This window comes from Echinops telfairi, unplaced genomic scaffold (genome assembly GCF_000313985.2).
Source record: "Echinops telfairi isolate 266 unplaced genomic scaffold, ASM31398v2 ScPeMD7_7400;HRSCAF=8409, whole genome shotgun sequence".
NCBI classification, from domain to species: domain Eukaryota; kingdom Metazoa; phylum Chordata; class Mammalia; order Afrosoricida; family Tenrecidae; genus Echinops; species Echinops telfairi.
In genome coordinates this window covers 51,952,747-51,976,150 of record NW_022111300.1, presented here as the reverse complement: position 1 = coordinate 51,976,150, position 23,404 = coordinate 51,952,747, and the positions used below count along the sequence as shown (strand labels likewise).

At 37.6% G+C, this 23,404-nt stretch overlaps 1 protein-coding gene across 1 annotated transcript in view; it reads left to right on the top strand.

The window, feature by feature from the left end:
- Positions 1-1,151: 1,151 nt before the first annotated feature.
- Positions 1,152-23,404, top strand: part of CDH19 (cadherin 19) — an 81,017-nt gene continuing 58,764 nt past the window's right edge. Inside the window, exon 1 of the mRNA XM_004703040.2 lies at positions 1,152-1,268. The gene's annotated coding sequence lies outside the window, so the exon portion shown is untranslated. The remainder of the gene's footprint in view (positions 1,269-23,404) is intronic.

The following is a 23,404-nucleotide window of genomic DNA, read 5'->3' as shown; positions in this document are numbered from 1 at the left end:
ATTGGACAGCAGATAATAAAATTGGAATCAGGTGGGGGGAAAAAAAAAGAAAGTCATGGGCACTTCCAGAAGAACAAACATGCCTGTCATGGAAAAAATACAGCCAAAATGCTCCTTAAAAGCAAGGAGGGAATAACTTCATCTTATGTACGTTGGACACATTATCAAGAGAGAAAAAACCTCAGTGGAAAAAAAATGTTCAGCTAAAAAAAAAAAAAAAGATCCTGTAAAATAGAGACAGACACCGTGGCCACAACAATGAACTCAGACCAAACAACATGTGAGAAGGTGCAGGCCGGGCAGTGCTAGATTCTCCTGCACACATAGGAGCTCTGCATTTCCTGAGATTAGCAGTTTTCTGTTGTCAATAATTGCATAGTTGACCTGAAAAATATCTTTAGGCATCAATAATCATTTGAAAGACAGGTCATATTATTTTTCATCCAAGTCTGATTGGTTCAAGCATGATTTTTAACTAAAAACATCTTGAGTAAACTACCTAGAACATCATGAAGAGGCAATTTGTATTACACAATAACTATTTCATAACATAATCCAAGCAGATATGTAAATAACAGGTATTTTTAGCTAGTAAATAAAGCATGCTGCAAAAGCAGCCTTCAAACGTAAATGAGACATTACTCTCTCCTCCTGCATTTTCCTTGATTCCTGAATAGAAATGACTGAATTAAGAAACAGCCAGCAGGCAGAGCGACACAGGGGAAATGCTCTTTCCCTCTTGGGGAACTTTGGGGGCTTGTTTTGAATGGACCATTTGTTTCATCAGCTAATCCCTGAGCAGAGGGCATGTCCTTTCCACTTCCAGAATTCTCTTACATAATTTGAATCCCCTCCTTATCGGTTCAAGCCAATAAGTACTTTATTTTCCTGCTGCTTGTGGTCAAGAAAAAGGCGAAAACAACAATCAGCTCAGACTACTTGCTGGAGCTGTCTGTATTTTCAGCCCAGACTAAGCTCCACCACCAGCATGCTCTTCCGATATTTTGCACAAAAGGCTCAGTGTTCATGGCTCTAGTCAGCGGACCCAAAATAGCCTTCAGTGAGCTATGACATAGTGGGAATCTTGTGGTACCAGAAGCACAAGAATCTGTAGCAGGAACAGTGGCGTAGCTAACGTTTGTCAAGGAGCCTGTGAAGCACTACAACAGAATAAATAAAGAGCATTTCCTAGTCTACTCTCCTGTGTTTGGACATGCATGTTGAGTGTCCACTTACGCAGACCTCCTCTAGATCCTCAATCTACTCAGGTAAGAGAGAGGAAAGGGGCCCCATATTTGGAATTATAGCAACGATCTCTTAATGACTTTGTTGGGGGTGGGAAAGTATTTAGGAAACTGTTGCTGGTTTACACTTCAAACGTGATGATGTGTCTAAAACTTTTAAAGCTTGATATTTATACAGAAAATTTTGTAAGATGAGCCCAAATGAAAACTTCCATTCCATCTAAAGAACGCAGATTGAGAAACATGTGCTGCTTCATCCCTGGGAAGATTTTCAACTCACTTCCCTGGAAGGAAAGCCCCATGGCCACACTTTGTTTACTTTTCAAGATTTAATGTTTCAGTTTGTCTTGTATTCACTTCTGTACCATGAGGTTCTATAAACTGTGAAGTCTCGATATTACTTATGTGAGAAAGATATTTATGTTTGTCATTATACAATGGCATCAATTATTCATTTCTTAGTTACTGTTATCCAGTATGGAGCATTCTGCCTATCTGGACAATGAAAAATCCTTCTTTAGGGGGCAATTTATTTTCTGGGTGTCATGAAATTATTGCTTTCTTTCCCTTGGGCAGGTTCTGTTCTATGAAACTTTCTACTGTTATCCGAGAAATCTTAGGAAAAGTTTAAGTAGTTAATACCTCTGTACTAAATCTAATAAAAATACCTGCTATTTATATTTTTGAGCGTATCCATTATGTGTAACAAAAGGATATTTTATCATAAAATAAGTACATGAAAGTATACATCAAGAAAAATAGATATTGCTCAAGATATTTGATATTATTTTAACTGGTACTCAGGCATATTGAATTACTTAGTAATATAAAAAATTAAAAATAATTTATCCAAAGTAATTCAATATGTCCATATTTTGAATATTAAACAACAACAGCAAAATTAAGGATTTAGAAACAGGAAGTATTCTAAATATAATCACAGTGTAGTGTTCTAAGAGTAAGTTAGTACTCTGATTCTATCATTTCAAACTTGAATTTACATATCTATTGAGTAGACATTGTTTAGAAAAGTTTTTCAAATTTGGTAATATATTTATGTTTTAGATGTATTTACAATATCCAGTAACATGAAAATGGTATGAATATTTAAGATGATAAATTCTAAATATTTTGAGTGGAGTATTAATTATCATAAGGAGACTACTCATGTCCAGCATAGAGTGAAACTTTCTCGTAACCAATAAAAATCCTCGTAAAATGAATATACATTTTTAAGTCTCAAATTACTCATTTTTTTTTAAACTAGTTTGTGTTATCTAGCAAGTATTTGATTTCGTTCTTTACATATATTTGTAGTAGTGTTAGTGTAGTTAAAATATATGTAAGGAACAAGATTAAATACTAGCTAGATTAAACAAATTGGATATTTTTTAAAAACTCGAGTAATTTGAGACTTAAAAATGCGTGTTCATTTTAGGAGGACTTTTATTGGATATGAGAATGATCCCAAATGCTTGAGAGCATTGGGAAAGCTTTGTCTGAAGTTTGGAGTCTCATAGTCCAGTAAAAATATTTACTTTTCCCTGAAGGATGTATGTATACCTTGTTGTTTAAACAGACACACACATACTCACACTGTCTTTAAACTATATTGTATATACTTACTGATTTGGTTTTTGTTTGTCTTTTCCCCCTTTGGGGGATCTACCCAAAGTACTTACTGACAGGAAATGACTTCAATAATTCCGTTGGGTTATCAAAACTGAACATGCTTTCCAATTAAATGCATTAGTCTCCATGCAATTCTCAAAAGCAGACCCAATCTTTAGGAAAATTATCTCAATATAGTCATATATTACTTGATAAATAATTATTCACAGCTGAATAATTATAAATATTTTATCATATGAGCTTAACACACATATATGTGTATGTATGTGATTATATATATACATATACAAATTATGTTATACTCGAAGTGATACAGAGTATCATTTAGAATGTTATCCAGTAGTAATGAGCTAGCAATAAATCTTTAACACTGTTTAAAAGAAGGACCCAGTGAACTTTTACATCTTTCTTTAGATAGGAATCTATTGCCCCAAACTAGAATTTGACAACTATGCTGATGAATGAGAGGGATGGAATTTTTGTTTATTGTTGCTCTGATGATTTTCTATATCGCCTGTATTTTCACTTTGGAGTAATAGTGAAGGCTGAATTTTATTATAAAGATGGAACTTAATAACCTTGCACTACCCCCAAATTTTCCTCTGTTAATTATGCTGATGATAGCTCACAGTTTTAAAACATGAGCTTCTTTTGCCAAAGTAATCATAAACATAATTGAGCCTTTTGATAAATATACCTTTGTAGAGTTTGCTATCTACTCCCTCTACCATTGAATAACCAGAATCAAAATGTCAAACGTCAAAATGTCAGATAATCAAAATGTCAAAACCAAACCAAACAAAAACTTCCAGAATGCGTAAAAGCAAACCAAATACACTATCAAATGATGCATCACCTCCTGAAGGATGACATGGCCCCTTAATTGAAATTCGTGCTTCACTAATTAAAGCACTACATTTAGAAAGGGAAAACTGGTTTGGTTAGAATTTCATTTCATTGATTAAATTGAAAAACAAACAAACAAACCCAGAACACTTAAAGTACTCTGTAATATTAAAGAAAAAATATATAATATAGAGAAACCCTGCTTTGACATGTCGAGTCAAATTTGAAATGTTTTCATAGAATAGCAGCACATTAACATACAGGTACCTTCCCGCACATTTTATCTGGCACTTCATCATGAGAACTTACATGATGAATGATCTTTGTAAGTTTGCAAGATCTTCTATTAAAGTGGGTGTAATTTTTGGCACATCAGTCAAGGCTTAAAACAACCCAGGTGATTTTTTTCTATGTGCAAACTTTAGAAATGGCATTGCTGTGGAAATGAGAAAATTGGACATAAATCACAGGAAAAGGAATGCCATCATTTTTCCTGCTTTCAAGCTTGATGATAGATAAATTCCAGGGCGTTTGCTTTCTACTTCATTCTTAAAACCAGCTAGCAGGGAGCCCACCGCCTTCTCTGACAAAAAGATAATGCGACCAAATTCGGAGTGAAAGGTGAAATGTCAGTAGAATACTGAAAATCGTGAAGAGAAGGGAGGTACAGACCCACGTTGCTGTTGGACTTTTGAACACGGTGTGAAGCAAAAATGCCATGACAGTTCTAAAGTTGTTTTTCAACTGGTACAGCATAATCTAACCCTTTAACCTACACTGTCTGATGAAAAGCAAATGGGCTATAATAGCACTTCTTCATTGGCTATCGACCCCCTGTTTTAAATGATAATTTCATCTTTGGGGCTATGTGAGCCATTGTTTTCCTTTGTGTAAATAATCTAATGCTATTTCACTCAACACTTGTGTTGTGTTAACCAATGTCGCTATGCCAAAAATGTATTGACATCAGGATGCGACTTCAAGTAATTAGTTAATAATCAATAAAATATGTGTGCATATATAAATACTCATGCATCTATAAACATAAAAAGAAAGGAGTGCATATAAGCAATCTCATGCTTAAGCCATTATATCCCTAGGGCTCCTCATAACATATCAGGGAGCTAGATTTCATTATACACTTACATTAGATTTTTTGTCACTAATGATTGGAATCTACCATAAAATAACCCTTTTTTATTATTGAAATTAATTTGAACAAATGTTAGTATGGCACATGATATATTCTGTGTGATCATAATTTTGAATTTTCTGAACATACTGTGTATTTTTCAAATTTTAGGGATGTACAGAATAATAATAATAATGGTAGCAACAACAATAACAATGACTAAAATAATAAATCTTATGATGGAATGATAATGTTCAAGCATTATTATAATACATCTTACTAATCATAACTAAGTACTCAGTTACCCTCAATCCTTTGGCTTGCCAATTTTGATACACTCTACAATGCACCAGTTGTTTGTTTAATGTTCTCTCACAAGAAGTACTCAGATCTTCTCAGAAGTGAGATTAATAGACAGCAGGGTTAGACTCAAGAAACCTATTTTATTATACTCTCACCAATATTATTCAAATTTACCTTGTTTGTATGATAAAAATATGTAACTTCCCCACAGTAAACTTTGTCCTCTATAAACTGTGTTTTGTTTGATTTTTTTTTTTTTTAGTATTAGGTCAGTCAAAGCAGCATTTTATTTCAACTATATTTTTGTTATATTGTGTAGGAGGATAATGATGCCCCAGTTAAGAATGCATTTGAGATCATGCATGGGCTGTGATCCACAAGGTCAGCAGTTTCGAAAGCGCTAGCTGCTCAGAGGAAGAAGTGGGTGGGGGGTGGGGCTGGGGTTCTACTCCCATAACACATGGGTTACACCAGGGCCACCGATTCAGCTGTGGGGAAATGTGAGAGAGTCCATGTTAGTTGCCGTCAAGTCAGCTCCAGTACATAGTGACCTTGTGCACACCAGAATGAAGACTGCCCAGGCCTGCACCATCTTCACGATTGTTCCCACGATTGAGGTCATTGTTGCAGTGACAGTGTCATTCCATGCCCTTAGGGACTTCCTTTTTTTTCCCTGCCTCTCTACTTGACCAAGCATGAAGTCTTTCTCCAGGGACTGATTTCTCCTGGCAACTTTACCAAAGTCTGTAAGAGAAAGTCTCCGTCATCCTTGCCTCTAAGGAACTTTCTGGCTGTACTTCTCAGAGATCAGGTTGTCCTTGCAGTGGTCCATGGGACTTTCAATAGTCTTTTCCAGCACCACAATTCAAACACACCGATGCTCCTGTGGTCGTCCTTATTCACTGTCCAACTTTCACATGCATATGAAGCATTGGGACATGTCAAAACTTGGCTCAGGCACAGCCTAGTCCTCAGAGTAACATTCTTGCTTTTCAATACTGCAATGAAATCTTGTGAAGCAGATTGATTCAATGCAACATGTTAGGTATTCTACCTTATGCCTTTACAGTTACATTTTTTAATATGTGTTTTATAAAAAATGTATTTAATGTTAAAGTTATTGATGTGCACAATTTGTATATAATACATAAGTATTAAAGTATAAAATGTGTTCTATAGTATAAACTCACTGTTCTAGAAACAAATGCCAGCCAATCCTTGCAGGTCTCTCCTAGCCTAAAATGGCCTCCATGTTCCAGAGCCGGAGAATGATCCTCTAGCTGGGCGGAAGCTGACTCCTTGAGTTGAATCCCATTTTCTTGAGTTACTGGGTGGTCAAGGCAACTTCCTTAACTTCTACATATTCATTTTCCACATTTATAAAATAGTTACAACATATAGAACATATAACATGGGATTGTAGCAAGATCTAAATCAACTGAACCAGGTTACACTCTTTGGAGAGTAATTATCAAAGAATAAACAGTTGATATATGTTAGACAAGAAATAATGATAAGATGATGATGATAATTATGATGACCGAATCCTTAGATTGTTTGCAATAGAATGCTGGTAAATATGAATTTAAAAATTAACTGATAAGCCATCTGTGTAACTTTTTAGTATTCTTACTAGAGAAGCTCCAAACAGATATCTATCAAACATTGATCATACAGGAAGAAAAACATAACAATGCTGAATTTATTTAGTAGGCAATGAGTATGTAAATTAAAATATTTCTAAATATTAGAATAATCATAAATGCTCCTAGTGGTACAGTGGTTAAGCACTTGGCTGCTATCCTATAGGTCAGTGGTAGGAATCCACTCAATATTCTATGAGACAACGATGTGCTGGCTGATTTCATAAGATTAAAAACCAAGACCAAACCCACTTCCCTCAAGTCAATTCTGACTGACACAGACCCCAGAGGGGTCTACCATCTTTGCGGTAACTGACTGCCATATGTTTCATATGTGGAGCAGCTGATAGTTTGAACCACCAAAATTGTGGTTAGGGACCAAACACTTAACCAGGAACAATCAAGGCCCTACCCATAAAGATTACAGCTTGGAAGATGGTATAGGGGAAGATGTCCTCTGCCCTATAAGGTCATTATGGGACAGAATGTAACATCCTCAGTGCCACTTTCCGTGCTGTAAATTTTAGCCTTGGTGATGGAGTGGGTTCTCTTTTGGCTGCTAACTCCAAAGTCAGCAGGTCTAAACCACCAGCAGCTCCACAGGAGAAAGACAGGGCTTTTTATTCCAGTAAAAAACTACAGTCTCAAAACTCTGTCCTATAGGGTCACTGTAAGTTGGCATTGACTTGGTTGCAATGAGTTTGGTTTGGTTTATAAGGTCCTTATGAGTCAGAATAGACTGTACAAGAAGCCTTGCTTTAGCTTGGTTTAAAGTCTAAGTCATTACTTAAATATGTACTTTGTGGTAACCTTTGTATAACTTATCTCCTTGGCAGAATTTAAGCACCAGATTTATTTCTATATCAACGTGGCTTATATATAAATATGGCTAGGTAACAGCACCCAATTGTTTAGTAAGTCTACATGTTACTGTGAAATCATTTTTGTACAGGTGCTTAATATTTACAAGCACTTGACCTTAATTATAGGAAACTACCTAGAAAATTTAGGTCTCATGCTTTCAGTCTCTTCTCAAAAATCCACAAACCTCATCTGTCTCAATATGGGAACGGTGCTGAAAACTTTTCACTCTGAGTGACATGGCTGCTGTTTGAAATAGCAGGGGCATGCCTTCAGAAATAGCAGCAACATGCAAGCCACCGCAGATAAGCTGTGGAGGGAAGGGTTAGGGAGATGGAAACAAAAGGATCACTCTGATATTTTTATTTAATAAAGGTTTATTTGATATCACATGCAAGTAATTTTTGGCTGAAGGTCATCCAGCAACGCTTGTAGCAGTACATTGGCACGAAGCTGCAGCCAGATTAAGAAGATGTGGAATAAGGGATATTATTTCTAATGTCAATGAATCTTGGCTGAGAGCAGAGAATACCAGAAAAAGATTTACTTGTATGTTAGTGACTATGTAAATACTCCTATTGTGTTGCCCATAACAAACTCTAAATAACCTTGAGAGGAACAAGTATTTCAGAACACTCCACTTGTGCCTGAGGAACTCGTCCACTTGTAAAGAGGAAGTTATGTTAACAAAACAAGGGATTAGTCCAGGTTCAAAATCACGAAAGCTGTACATCAGGGTGGTATCATCTCACCATAATTACTCAAACTGTATGTTGAGCAAATCATCAGAGAAGCTGAATTATATGAAGAAAATAGGGCACTCAGATTGAGGGAAGGTTTATTAACCACTTGCTATATGCAAATAATGCAACCTTGCTTGCTAAAAGTGATGGACACTTAAGGCACTTGCTAGTGAAGATCAAGAATTGCAGCCTTCAGTATGGATTATAACTCAATGTAAAGAAGACCAAAATTCTCACAACCGGACCAATATGATAAATGGAGAAAAAATTGAAGTTTTCAAGTATTACATCTTGCTTGGATCTATAGTTAATGCTCATGGAAGCAGCAGGCAAGAGATCAAAATACATGTTGCTTTGGGTAAATCTGGTACAGAAGACTTCTTTAAAGTATTGAATAGTAAGGATTTTACTTTGTGAATTGAAGTACATGTGACTCAAGTCATAGTATTTTCTTTTTCTTTTCTCTTCTTTTTGTTTTTTTGAAGTTGTCAAGGATTTCATTTTACTTAAATCCAAAGGCAATGCCCATAAAGGCACAAGTTGGAACATCAAACAATATATTGCATGGGCCTAATCTGCTGTAGGAAGGTATTTATTTTTCCAACCATTTCATTGGGAAGGAATTTATATATCATATAATTCAATAGTTCAATCATTCATTCATATCAAGGAAAATTGTACAATCAGCACCACAACTATTTTAGAGCACCCTCCCCCCCATAGTTAAATTGCCTTTTAGATGGGTCATGCAATTACCTTTGTTCAAGCGCTCCCTCCCCCCTCCAGTCGTCATTATTTACTCCCCAAATCCCTTTCCTTCCCTATCAACTACCCCTTACCCCTGTATTACCTAGATCTCCTTGTAATAGTTATGATCATAGGCATCCACTTCTCCTGTGCTTCACAGCTGGGGGACCCAACAGAAAACTCTTTTAAAAAAATCTTGCTTAAATGGTAAGGATAAAAACAGTAGTATACAGACAAAAGTACAAATAATGTGTAAGAAGGAAAAGACCCCCAACAACATGCAAAAAGACAGGGAAGACATTTCTGTCTGGGAACCAGTAAGAGGTACTTGTACCCAGAAAAAATTCAAGTCATGTCTACAGTATGGTCAACTGGCCAAGTGTTGAGTTTGATCCAGCATAATCAAGATTACAACAGTCTCTGCCTGACAGTAAGGCTGTACGAGACTTTTGCCTGTGGCTAGAGCAGATCACCAGTGGTTCAGTCTGACTAGATTCTCTACAGATGGCTTTTGATCTCCCACAGTCCCCCATAGCCCTCCACAAATTGGGCCTTCATAATTTTTGCCCTTATGCTTTCCTTATCACCATATTCAAATTTCTAGTTGTCATTTTTGGATCAAGAAAACTGGTGTGCTTCCTCTGTATGGACTTCGTTGACTCCTCAGTTAGATAGCTGCTTGTTTGAATACAAGTCATTATGACCCCAGATGCTAATTCAATGCATAGCCAGGTACCATCTGCTTTTTTCACCACACTGTGCTGTAGCACACTTATCTTCAGTGGTCATTTCATGAAGGTGATTAATGAGCAGATCCATGATGTAAGAACTGGTTGTTCTTAAGTTGGATCTAGGATTTATTTTTTTTCTTTGTTATTATTTTGTATTAAATAATTTTATTGGGGGCTTTTACAGCTCATGGAGCTAGAATTTAATGCGAGCCCAAATCCCATTCCTGGATCCATTCTTTTTTTTTCTTCTTTTAATTTGCTGTAACTTGGGAGCCAATACATATGTCACAGCATTCCATAGTTCAATCACGTCAAACATAATTGTACAATTTCTTAAATAATCATATATGTTTTCCAAAACATACTTTCCTTCCTGGGCTTCTTGACATCATCTCACTCTTATCTCTCTTACTCCTCTGTATCCCCTCCCCCAAAACCCTTGCTACATTTTCTTTCCCTTCAGGCTTCACCTCCCTGGATTTCATTTACTGAAAAGTAAAGAAACAAATAACAGCTTCAGGAGGGTGAGCCCCAATGGCGATGAGCCTCTGAGGTATGGCCTAATATAAATGAGTAGAAGCAGAGTATAGCAGAATGGCCAACACAGGGTTTCCATGATAATATGTATCTTAATACAGAGTGTTGATATACCAAGACCTTGCTTGTTTGCCAAACAACAGTACACCACTGTTGGTACAGCTGTCTTCATCTACCTCAGACTCGTCGTGTGTTTTCTGTCTTAAGTCCTCAGATTGTATGTGTGTCTAGGGTAGAGTCCAGTTCACCCAGTGGAGTTTCCATTTGGGGTTTCACCAATGCAGTCTGCCTCTAGAGTATGACGAGCACCCCAAAGATCCAGGATTCAGTATCCCCATGTTCTGTGACACTTGATCTGGGTTCCTGGGATACCCCCAGATTCCCTAAGTCAGTTCTGCCCTCCAGCTGGACCGTATGCCTCTAAAGACCTTCCTTGTCTAATGATCCCAAGAACACCCTCAGTCTCTCCTCCCACCTGGCAGTCAGTCCTCCCTCTCCTCCCCCAACAGCCATTCACCTATCTTCACCCAAACTTGACCTTCCCATCAGTAAGCCTCATCCCTCTGACAGGATGGCCTCCCTCTTCTGGGACCTCACCCCAGATCCACATGGCTACCACTCAGCAGAGAGCAAACAGCAAAAGTGTCACTTCTCTACTCAATCGTACACCCTTGATATCTTGCTGTTGTCTTCTACAATGTTGAATAGAAATGGGGATAAAAGGCATCCTTGTCAGGATCCCTTGTCCAGTGGAAATGTTTGCAGCTTTCTTAATTGAGTGTAATGTTAACTATTGTTTTTTTGTTTATGGCTCTTATTGTATTAAGGATTTTCCCTTCTAATCCTATGTTCCTGAGAGTCTTTATAGGCATGGGTGTTGGATGTTACCAAATGCTTTTTCTTCATCAACTGATTGGATCATATGGCTCTTGTCCTTTTATGTGTTGATGTGGTGGATTCCATTTATTATTTTTTGCATGTTGAATCATCCATGGATCCTTGGCATGAATCCCCCTTGTACATGATGTATTATTTTTTTGCTATGTTGTTGAATTCTATTGGCCAGGATTGGTTTAACAATTTTTGCATTTATGTTCATGAGAAATATCAGGCTGTACCTGGTTTTGGTCTCGGGGTTATGCTGGTTTCATATAATGAATTTGGATATTTTCTCTCCCTTTCTATGTTCTGGAAGAGTGTGTATGGGATTGGTGTCAGCAATTCTCTGAATCTCGGTAGAATTCTCCTGTGAAGCCATCTGGATCAGGGCTCTTTTTAGTCGGGAGTTTCTTGATGATCTTTTTTATTTCTTCTTTTGCTATGGGTCTGTTCAAATTCTTAATGTCCACATTCATTAATTTGGGGAGAGCATGATTTTCCATGTATTTGTCCATGTCTTCCAAATTATTGAATTTGTTAGAATATAGTCTTTCATAGTACTGCATAATTAATCTTTTTATTTCATTGAGGTCTGTTGTGATTTCCCATTTTATCCCAAATCTACATATTGACATCTGGTCCTTCTTTTCCTTTCTAAGTTTTGCTAGTGGCCTGTCAATTTTATTAATCCTTTTAAAGAACCCACCTTTTTGCTGTGTTGATTCTTTCCATTGTTATTCTGCATTCCATTGCATTTATCTAAACTCAAATTTTATGACTTCTTTTCATTTGCTGTTAAGGATTATGCTGTTGCCACTGTTGGAGGTGCTGAATTAAGTTTCTGACCATAATTCTCTCCTCTTTTTCATGTGTGCATTTATTGCAATAAAGTGACCTCTGATAACTGCCTTTGCTGAATCCCATGTTGTATTATTGTTTTCATTGGTTTCTAGAAACTTCCTAATTTAGTCTTTAATTTGCGCTAATACCAAATTCATAGACACTCATATGTGTATAGGAAAGAGCTTTAAATAAAGTAATTGTACTTAAGCATCCAAGCCCAATCCAGATCAAGTCCATAAGTTCAATATTAGCCCGTATGTCCAATACTGGTCCATAAATTCCTCTTTAGACTTACACAGCCATGTATTAATGCCAAATTCAGGAAGATCACAGGTCAGTGGGTGGAGAGTCCTTTGGATCCAGTGGCTCTAGAAGGATCTCAGACTAACAGGAGTCTCCACGTGGCTCCTACAACTCCCAGGGCTCGGGTTGCATCAGTATAGTTCCATGTGGCTTGTCTCAGGAATGTCTGCCAGGGAGCGAGCGTGTGTCCCATCTCCAGTGAGCTACTTATCTCTTTAGCACCTCCAAATGAGATCGTCAAGCTGTGACCTGCTTGACAGGCTAAACTCCACCCCCTCACTCTTAAGTCTCAAATTGACAACAGATTATGCAACTACCACAAACTGGAAAATATTTTTCATAATGCTGGTTTAGCTTTTATGAATTCTCTAAATGTGTGCTTATCAGAGAAAACTTCAACATCCTCTTGAAACTTGATGGACAACTTTGTTCGATAAAGGATTCCTAGATTGTATTTGTTGGCTTACAACTTTTGGAACACATTGCTCTAGTTTCTTCTTTCCTGCCTAGTCTCTGTGGAGAGGCATGAGCTTATTCTTATCTCCTTACCTTTATATGTGACTGCTTTTTTTCTTTCTAACTGCTCTCATAAATCACTCTTTTTCCTTGAAATTTCATAATTTGACACCTATCTGTGGATTTGATATGATAATTTGACTCCTATATGTGTTCCTATTTTGTTTTGAGAAAGGAAACACAAAGAAGGAACCGAACCCAGCATGTCTGGGTTTCTTGGCAGCTTTCCCGGTAGCCTGTGGGATGTGTTTTGGGAGAGGTTTATTCTATTTGGTATTCTCTCTGCTTCCTGCATAGTTCTTGTCTCCTCTTTTGTGATATTTTGAAAATTTTCTTCCTTTTCCTTAGTGTTTTAATTGTAGGCTTATTTCTTTCTTCCTGGTTTGGGACCCCAAAAATTCAAATATTGTTTCACTTCATGGAATCCCACATCCTCTTCAGGCTTTCTTCAGATTTTTGGTTTGTCTGTTTGACTGTTTCTCTTGTTTGCTGAATTCTGCAGGGTTATCTCTGAGATCACTGGTTTGATTCCCCATTCTGCCATTCTAGTGCTGGAATCATTCACCTCTTTATCTATCACTGCTATGTCAGTCCTTAAGTCCTGGACTTCCCTTCACTGTGTGGGTTCTAGTATCTCTATTTTTCCATTTGTTTTCAGGATTGATCCCCCAATTTCCTGGATAGCACTAAGCAATATTCTCAAGCATTCTTTTACTGGAAGTTCAAGGGATGCTTCTTCTGTGTAAGCCATTGGGAATGGTTCATCTTTATTAACCAACTTTTGTTTCTCTAGATTTTTGTAATGGTAGCTGCAAGTGGTGGCTGTTGCTTGCCTTGCATCTTGAGTGAGCTCATAATCTTCTGGGATGTGTAAGGTTGGAGGGGATGGCGCTTTAGGTTAGGGAGGATCAGATAGATGCTGGAAACATATTCTGCATAGATAAGGAAGGAGTACTAGTTGGGTAAGGAGGATTATTAGGGTTTAGTTACTCTGGAGTATGTTTTAAGTAGGGGTCTTAATCATAGGAAGCGCTCCCTTAGGTACAGTACATTTTAGTGAGTTGGAGAACAGGGTTATGGGAGATGTGATTTTACTTTGTAAGTTAAAGGAGGTTGGGTATTGCTGAGGTGGAAGGAATAGGTTATCATGGTTGGGCTAAAGGAGATGTAGGGTGAGTCTACTAGGGTCCCTTTTCAACCTTGTGTATTATGTATGGAAAGTATACTCTTTTCATTAGTGTTCTTATAACAATGGAATCCTGTACAGCTCAGACTTATGCACTCCTTATGTGTGGTCCTAGAGTGAAAATGGGCTATTTGACTAGATGTCCCAGGGAGAAGGGGCTTCTGACCAAAGGATGATCTGGCTAGAGTCTGTGGGCAGTGGTTCCGCAGGCTACTGGGAAAGATGCCAGGACACCAAGACACGCTGGGTTCTGTTCTTTCTGGAGGGGTGAGGAGTGCTGTGTTTCCTTTCTCAAAACCAAATAGGAACACATCTACCAACCTTCTAGAACCCACTGTGTTGTGGATTCCAACATCACTTTCTATTTCCCCCGATGCTGAAACTTTCTCCATCTGGCTGGAGTTATTGATAGACAGGAGGGAGCTGGACCTTGGTTAAGGATTATCATCAATGGGAACTCTCCTCCACTGGCCACACAGTTTCTAGCATCCAAGGCCTCGAAGTGTCCACGTGGGTGAGATGCCCCTGGCATATAGACAGCTCCGGCCACTTCCCTATGCTGGCAAGTCACCGAAAGGGGGTTGGGGAGGAATGGGAAAAGAAAAAATCCCCAGAGTAGCTACATAACGGATTAGGGATGCAAAACGTGCGTGGGCACTGTGAGAAGGGACCTTGCGTGTTACTAGCACAGCTGCACTCTCTGTGGAGAACCAACAAAAGAGAAGCCTGGGTTGCTGTGAGACCTGGGGTTCTGTGATACCTGCTTTCATTTCCGAGTCCCCCAACATGCTACCTGACCCACAAGTCTGGTGATCCCAAAGCAAACTGTGGACGGGCTGAACCTACATGTCAACACCATCTTCCCAGCACTCCTGTAGGAATTTCAATGGCCTGATATGTATGTGAAAGTTGGACAGCGAGTAAGGAAGATCGACAAAAAATGATGCATTTGAACTGGATGCTGGGGAAGAATATTCGAAGTCCAACGGACTGCCAAGAGACCAACAAATCTGTCTTGGAAGAAGGTCAGTCAGAATGCTCCTCAGAGGCAAGAATGTCACGATTCCGTCTTAGGTATTCTGGACACGTCAGGACAGATAACTCTGGAGAAGGATGTCATGCATGGTACAGTAGAGGGGCATTGACAAAGAGGAAGGCCCTCAATGAGATGGATTGAGTCTGTGGCTGCAACCATTGATTCAAGTATAGAAAAACTTATGAGGACGTCTCAGGACCAGGCAGTTTTTCTTTCTATTGTGCGTAGGGTTCTTACGGTTCAGTCCCAAATCAACGGCATCAAACAACAATAACAACAACAACACAACACGGTTTTGTTGAAATACCATTTTTGTTTACCCTCACTTTACCAGAAATGACCCAAAGGACCACATTTTACTCCTAGTGTTCACACTGTAGCTTTAAAATAGTTGCTTCCTTAATACATATAGATCCACATCTAAGACGGTAGCTGCATTTTAAGAACATTATCGACACGTGTATTTATTTAATTTTTATTACCATTTTAGAAAGCTCGATTTCAAGCCTGTTCCTGGGGGTTCGTGTGAAGAGTTAGAAATTCTTGACATGCATAGTACGTGTTATAATATATTGTTTTGGTCAAGTCTACTTCATAGCTTTCTAAAGATGAAGACATTATATTAATTGCCATCTGCTCTTCCCTGTGACTAGCTAGGTTCAGTTGAGCTGAATATTTCAATTTTCCAAGAGCCTTTGAGAATATATTATATTTTTATAAGTTTTCACAGATGGAATAATTATCTTTATGTAACCAAGAAGAGGTCATAGAAAAGACAGTTTCTAATTAGATTCTGTTTGAAACTGTATAAGTGCATAGATTATAATATTTTCATCCCTTAAGTCATAATTAGTCTTCTTTGAAAACATAATTGTTCTCAGTCACACTGGGATCATTTTCAGCCTATATATGTCCATACTGCACCATGTGTCACTTCAAGCCTGACAGAGCTTATTTGTCTCAGTCACCCATCCATGCCTGGATAAAAAAGAAAAATAATGGCATTCACAATATTTGAAAAATATATGTAGAACATGGGAAATGTGTCTCATTTTTGTGGTAGTTATTTATGAATTTTTCTATGTATGTTTTCTGTTTGTAAAAATAGCTGACTATTTCAAAGTGATAAAGTCTATCTTTGACACTCATCCAGCCCTGGTGACTTGGTGAGTTACGTATTGGGCTTCTAGCCACAAGGTCGTCTCAGTAGTTCAAAACGACCAGCTGTTCCACAGGAGAAAGATGAAGCTCTTTGCTGCTGTAAAGATGCACAGTCTCAAGAACATACAAGGGTATTTCATTCTGCCTACAGGGTAGGTATGAGTCAGACATGACTTGATGAATGTGACTTTGGCTTCCAGGGCACTGGTTATGACCACTGCCTTTCGATGTACTATGCAACTCTCAGGAAGTCCTGACTCGCTTAACCAAGAAAATAAGCCAATGGGTCGTCATTTTTGCTGTAGGAGGTCAATTTGAGCCCATTATTGCAGCCACTGCTGACCTATCCCCTTTGTGGTCCTCCACCTTTTTACTCATCCTTTATGCCACCAAGCATAATGTCCTTGCTGAAGTACTGTCCTTTTCTGATAATATGCCAAAAGTTAATAAGGTAACATCAAGCTACCTTCTCTTATAAGGTGTATCTAGTTTTCTCATGATAGATTTGCTCATTCTGTTGGCAGTCCACAGCATATTTAATATTCTTTTCCAAAATCATAATTCATGGATATCCATCTTCTTCTATCTTTCTTTTTCCATAACCAAGCTCTGAATTACATATTAGGTGACTGAAAGGATCATGGTTCAAGTCAGGCATAGCGCAGTTCTAAAAGTGACGCAACGCTTTTTGAGAACACTTTAGACATAACACTTTTTTATAACACTTCAAATAGTTTTGACCAGTACAATGTGCAATTTGATTTCTTGACTGATACTTCCAAATGTGTTAAGTGTGGCAACAGTAAAATAAAATGTTAGACAATTTCCATGTTTTCAGTTTATCATGATGTTGCTTGATGACACTATTATCTCCTATAGTTTACATAGCAGACAACCGAAGCACAAACAATAGTTTACCCAAGGTGTAAACTCAAGATCATACAGCTACTAGATGGTGGCGTTTGCATAGTTTTTCAAACATCCTTGCTACACACATTCATATGCTTTTGTGTAGACATTAAAATTCAAGAAAATAACTTTCTGCTATTTGCTGCTTTCAGTCAAGATCCATCTGACTTACGAATTGTATCACTCCTTTTGAGTCTTCTTCTGAATCCAACTTGAATTTATGACAGTTCCCTATCAATATTCTCCTGCAACAGTTTAGGAATCACCTTCAGCAAAACAGTCCTTTCATGTGATACCAATAGGATTGTTCAATGGTGCCCACATTCGGCTGGCTCCTTTTTCTTTGGAATGGGCACAAACATGCATTTCTCTCTTTTGCTTGATAAATGTTTTCCAAATTTGTTCGCATAAACTAGTGAATACCTTACTGTTGAATCACTGTGTTGAAACATTTCAATTGATATACTATGGATTCCAAAAGTCTCATTTTTGGCAGCGCATTGAATGATGTTTGGGGTTCTTGCTTCAATACTATATATTCCTGATCATATGCTACCTCTCAAAATGTATCAATTTTTTTTATATAGTGACTATGTATTTTTTTTATCTAGTGATGCTTCCTGCATCATTCAATAATTTGTCCATAAACAAAAGAAAAAAACCACCCCAAACACCAAAAGTAAACAAGAAGAACTATACCATCAGGTTAACTGTGAATCTATATTATAGGACAGAGTAGAACCGCCAACATTGGGTAAGCCTCATTTTTCTCCCAAAGATTGGCTGGTGGTTCTGAACCATTTGTGGTTACCACCCCAACACATCAACCATTATTCCACCAAGGATCCTAGTTTTGCCACCAAAATCTTTCAATATTGTAACTTGAGGCAGCATTTTTTTTCTTCCATTATTTCAACATGACATTTTATGAGACTGATTTTTAGCTCCAAGGCTTTAAATACAATGGCACTGCTTTATTTGTTCATTAAATACAATGGCACTGCTATATTTATTCATTTGAACAAAAATAGAAAAAGAATGCTCAAGAAAACAGGACCGATTTTCACAGGGTTTATGGTAGTCATAGTGGAAAATAAATGTAAGAGATAGCATATGGGCATACGGTGGCTACATTAACTCCCCATTATGAAGATGGCAGACACGATGGGGTTCTATTAGATTAATAACAGTAGATGGGTTTCTATTAGATTAATAACAGTAGTATTAATCTATTAGATTAATAACCATCAAATGAAGGATATGGTCCAAAGGGTGTGTTAGCGATTTTTCACCAGAGGCACATAAGCCTCACCTTGAGATGGTAAAGAGAAATCATATTTGGAGTGCTTGTGGAGGGAAACTTAGAGCAACGCTGGATTTAAGGCAATTAAGGTATTTTCAAGGTTTGTTTCATGGACTGATGTTGGTCTTTTTGCATCCTACAACACTCTCCACCCTCAGTAGTGGCTTTGCTTCCTTAGAATTCTGAATTCTTGTTGCACGAAGTCACAGTGCTTCGCCTACTTCTAGAGAATAGGTCTTATAATGTCCAGCCCAAGAATAAAGTAGAACTTGAAGGCCCACACCTTGTAGCAATCATTCAAATTATGAACACAGGTCAACGCCTGTAAACTGTCCACGTCTTTTTAAGCTAGCATTTTGACTCTACATTGATAAGCAGTAGAGATGTAAAAGTGTCTGTTTACCTAGAGTTCATTGCTAGGTTTAGTAATAAGTATTCCTCAAGAAACAACTGGGCATGTGATATTTTTATCCTTGTTGGAATGAAAATCGTATGTGATATATATATCTATAGTATAGATATATATATGTATATATAGTATAGATATAGATATATGCATGAAAGTTGCATCCACTCTTCTTTTTTTCACACAAGAGGCTCTGAGGAAGCCGTATAAATGCCTTAATATTCAGGGCTGTTTCCCTTGACTTTTAAGCAATTGCAAATAGGATTATGGTTCTCAGTTTATCCCCTTCATATTTCCCAATCTTCACCTTCTATTTTCTGCCACACAAACACCAAATTCATCACCCTGACTTATTCTCCCACTTCCTTCTAAGCTAGAGACATTTGAAAAATAAATATAAAGATGTCCTAAAATGTGATAATCAACTACATTCTATATTGTCTAGTTTCAAGACTGGTACAAACCTTAAAACACAGCTTATGGCATTTAATTCCATTTAAACCAAGTGACCGCTCACGGGTAGGGGTCATGCTGTCAGATATCTGTGTCTTTCCTTCTCAATAGCTGATAAACAGTCCCACACTTGGCCTTCAGATCAGATCCCTACTCCTAGCTTTACTGGTAAATAACTTAAAAAACTTTGGGAAGGTAAATTATATCTCTGACCTTAAGTTCCTGATTTTGTGAAGGTAATATATTAAATATACTTTTCAGTGCCAAACATTTAAGACTGTATTAGATACGTCATGTTGATATGACTATTGTCAATTGTTAAGCCCAATCCAACTAAAGGCAGCCCAGTATGTGCAGAGTGGAACTGTGCTTTGTATGGCTTTCAAGGTCCAAAGTACCACCAGAAGGGTTTGAAATGCTAAACTTTTGGCTAGTAATAAAGTGTTTTACCCAAGACACCATCCATGCACTCTTGCTAATGCAATCAGTTAACATAACTGTTAATATGTTTCATTTTAAACATTGTATTCATATCAATTCTATTTCATTTTGTATGTAGTATGCCATTTCAAATATAAAAGAGGGGTTTCAAATGTTATGGAAAAAATCCATTGGCTTTTAATTCCATTTTCCAAGAATTTCTGGAAGACTCCTCATATAAAATCATAGGTTTTCTTTAATAAAAGCATCTTGAAATACAGGAATTAAGAGGCTATAGGTATGCAGACTAAATGGGACATGCAGCAAGCAGCGGCATTTCTTCACAGAAGGTGATGCAGGGTTTTTGATCCATGAGTGGAAACCTTAAGGAGGAGAGTCAACACAGGGACAAAATGCCACTGCCTGTCTCTCTGGGGCCCGTGTCACACTTCACTAGCTGATCCCACTTTCCCTTGCTTAACTTGGGCTTGGTCCAGAGTCTTCCACAGGCTAACACTGCTGACAGCTGCCATGAATCCTCAATCAGAGATGGACCATTAGTTGAAATGTTTTTCCCTCTCCTGAGATGTATGAAAATGACAAAACTTTGGAAGAATAAGAGTAGAAACAAACCTACACTCTTACATTATTCATAGACACCCACTTCTTGTATTTCACTCATTTTCCTTGTTTTTATTTTAAAGTATGAAGAAATTCAGATTCAAAAGATTAATAACGAGAATCTTGGCTGTATAGTGGCTATGAGTTGCACTGGTAACCACAAGTTCAGTATTCTGAAACCACTGGCCTCTCAGTGGGATAAAGATAAGACAAGACTTTTTACCCCTGTTTACCCCTGTAAACAGTTACAGTCCTGGAGACTATCATAGTATGTGCTCATTAAAATATTGGATTGAAGTATCAATGATCATCAACCCTCTGCAAACTTTAAAAATAAGATTGACTAAGAAACTCATAATAAATATATGCAGCCTCACTCACTGTTATCAAGTCAATTGAGACTCTGATCGACCCTGTATTACAGGCGAGAACTGTCCCTGTGGTTTCTGAGACTGTAACTCTTTACAGGTGTAGAAAGCCCTGTCTTTCTCCTTCGAAGACGCTGGTGGTTTCGAACAGCTGACCTTGAGATTGCCAGGCCAAGTTGTAACCACTGCACAACCAGGGCTCATATCCCACCTAGAAAATATGAGCCCTAAGAGTGACAACAACAGTAGAAATAAAATGTAAAACAACTAAGTATTATGCTCATCTAGTTTAGATGCACAAGAATTTTAATGCATCAAGTACATGTATTCTTTCCAACAGTGTGAATTTACATTTGATAAACTTTGTAGTAGTTTACAGGAAAGACAAGGGGTAAATGAACACATCAAACTATGGGAATTTGGCAACTCTAGTGTCATCTTGAGTTACCAGTTTGGCTACTAACCCTCAAAGTCAGCAGTTCAAAGTCACCATCCACTCCAGAGAGAAAGATGAGGTTTTCTGTTCTCTAAAGATTTACAGCCTCAGAAACCCAGAGGATAGTTCTAAGCTATCCTATTGGGTTGCTCTGAGTCAGAGTTGACTCCATGGTAGTGGGTTTGAGTTTATTTGTTTGTTAAATGGTGAAGTTAGAAAAAGAAAAAATCTTTACAAATGTATACTATAAACAAGCTTGTTCTTACAACATAGATTGTAAAGAAAAATTTAAGAGGTTGAGCATTCTGGTTAGTGTAGTGGTCACGTGTTGGGCTGTGATCTGCATGGTCCGCAGTTCCAAACCACCACCAACTCCCCAGGAGGCAGACAGGGCTCTGCCTCAAAAACCATTAGAGTCTCAGAAATCCACAGGGGGTCCTGTGAATGAAGCAACAGGGACTCCAGGGCATTGAGTTTGGTTTTAGGCTTTGGACTAAAACTGACTTCAGAGCTGTTCAAAATATTTTACTTGGTGAGCGTAGTTGAATTAATGTTTAATAATTTCAGTATGAGTACTAATTTGGATACGTTAAACACTTATTCTTAATTTTAAAATTATGATTGTGATATAAATATACCAATACATACATATTTACATATGTATGTGTGCATATATTTGTATACGTAAGTATAGTATATAGGGCAGTTCTGCTTTGCCCCATCAGGTCTCTATGCATCAGAATTCACATGATAGCAATGGATTTGGTTTGATTTGGGTAGATCTCTTTAAAAATATATACCTATGAGATAGACAATGGATGTGTAGAGTTAATGGATAAAATGATGTAACAAAATACTTTAATTTATAAAATGCAATGGACAAAGTGAGATTGGTTAGGTATTGATAATTATTTAAACTAGATTACTTCTTTATGTATACATGCTTCAAAATGTCGTAACATTAAGTAGACAAAAGACCAATGCTCACCACAAAATCAGAGCCATATATCCTCATAGTGCTATCGTTTTGCAAATGTGTGCAAATTTATACGCATCATCCTTCTTAAGAAAATTGTGTTCATTCCAAATGATTTTATTATTAATCATTTATCAACAATATGTATATTTCACACATTTCTGAACAGACATTTCTTGAATGTCAAATATTTAATATAAAGTTGAAATTCATCTGTGATTTAAATGTTTTCTGAATATCCCCATGATCCTCATTAGCTAAATGTGTAACAAAACATCCCTCTGCATGAAGAGGTTGTAGAGGAGAGGGCAGAGAAACCCTGTGCAGGAGAGTGCATCCTTACCTAATTAGATATTTTTAAACAACTTTCCCAAACAAGAGGTGAAGACCTGGAAATCCCCTAGGGGTTGTTTTAAACTTTATCGGGAGGACTGAAAACTTTTTGGAAGAGGATCACATAGTAGTCTCCTAAAAGGTGTAGGGAGTTCTCTGATGATTCTGAAGATAATAAAGTACTAAACTTTATCGTAGCACCTGCAAAACTATATGTGTTTATAAGTCCCAAGAAAACTATTGCAATTGAGAAACTTGGCCCGATCATTGAGATGCCATGCTGAAGAAGACAATGCAAGAACTCTTTAACTGCAATTACTGGCAGTCTCTAATTATGTACCAAATTATTTGCTTCTAAGTGGGGCCTTATGTGAATGTTTTGTAGGTAGTGAAGGACAGGTATACATGGTTCTTATTTAACTTTAGAATCATGGTGGCACAATGAATTAAACACTGAGTTGCTAACCACAAGGTCAACAATTAAGATTCACAGCCAACTGTGCAGGAGAACAGGGCTTTCTGCTCCCCTAAAGATTACAGCCACAGAATCCCTACATGCATTCTACTCTGCCATCAAGGCTGTCTGTGATTCAGAATGGACTAGACCACAGTGGAGAGTGCCTGAAAAGGCTCAATGTCTTCTCAATAATTTAAAAGTTGTGCATGCAGCAAGGAAAGGTAATTGTGAAGAAGAGCTTAGTACTAGTAAATTTGGTTCTAACTTTTCCAGACCAGGGAAAATTTATGTAATATCAAAGGGCAAGAGTGACTTGTCTGTGATTCCAATGTTCATAACCCAGAGATTTCCTATACTTATATAGGTAAGGAATATGCAT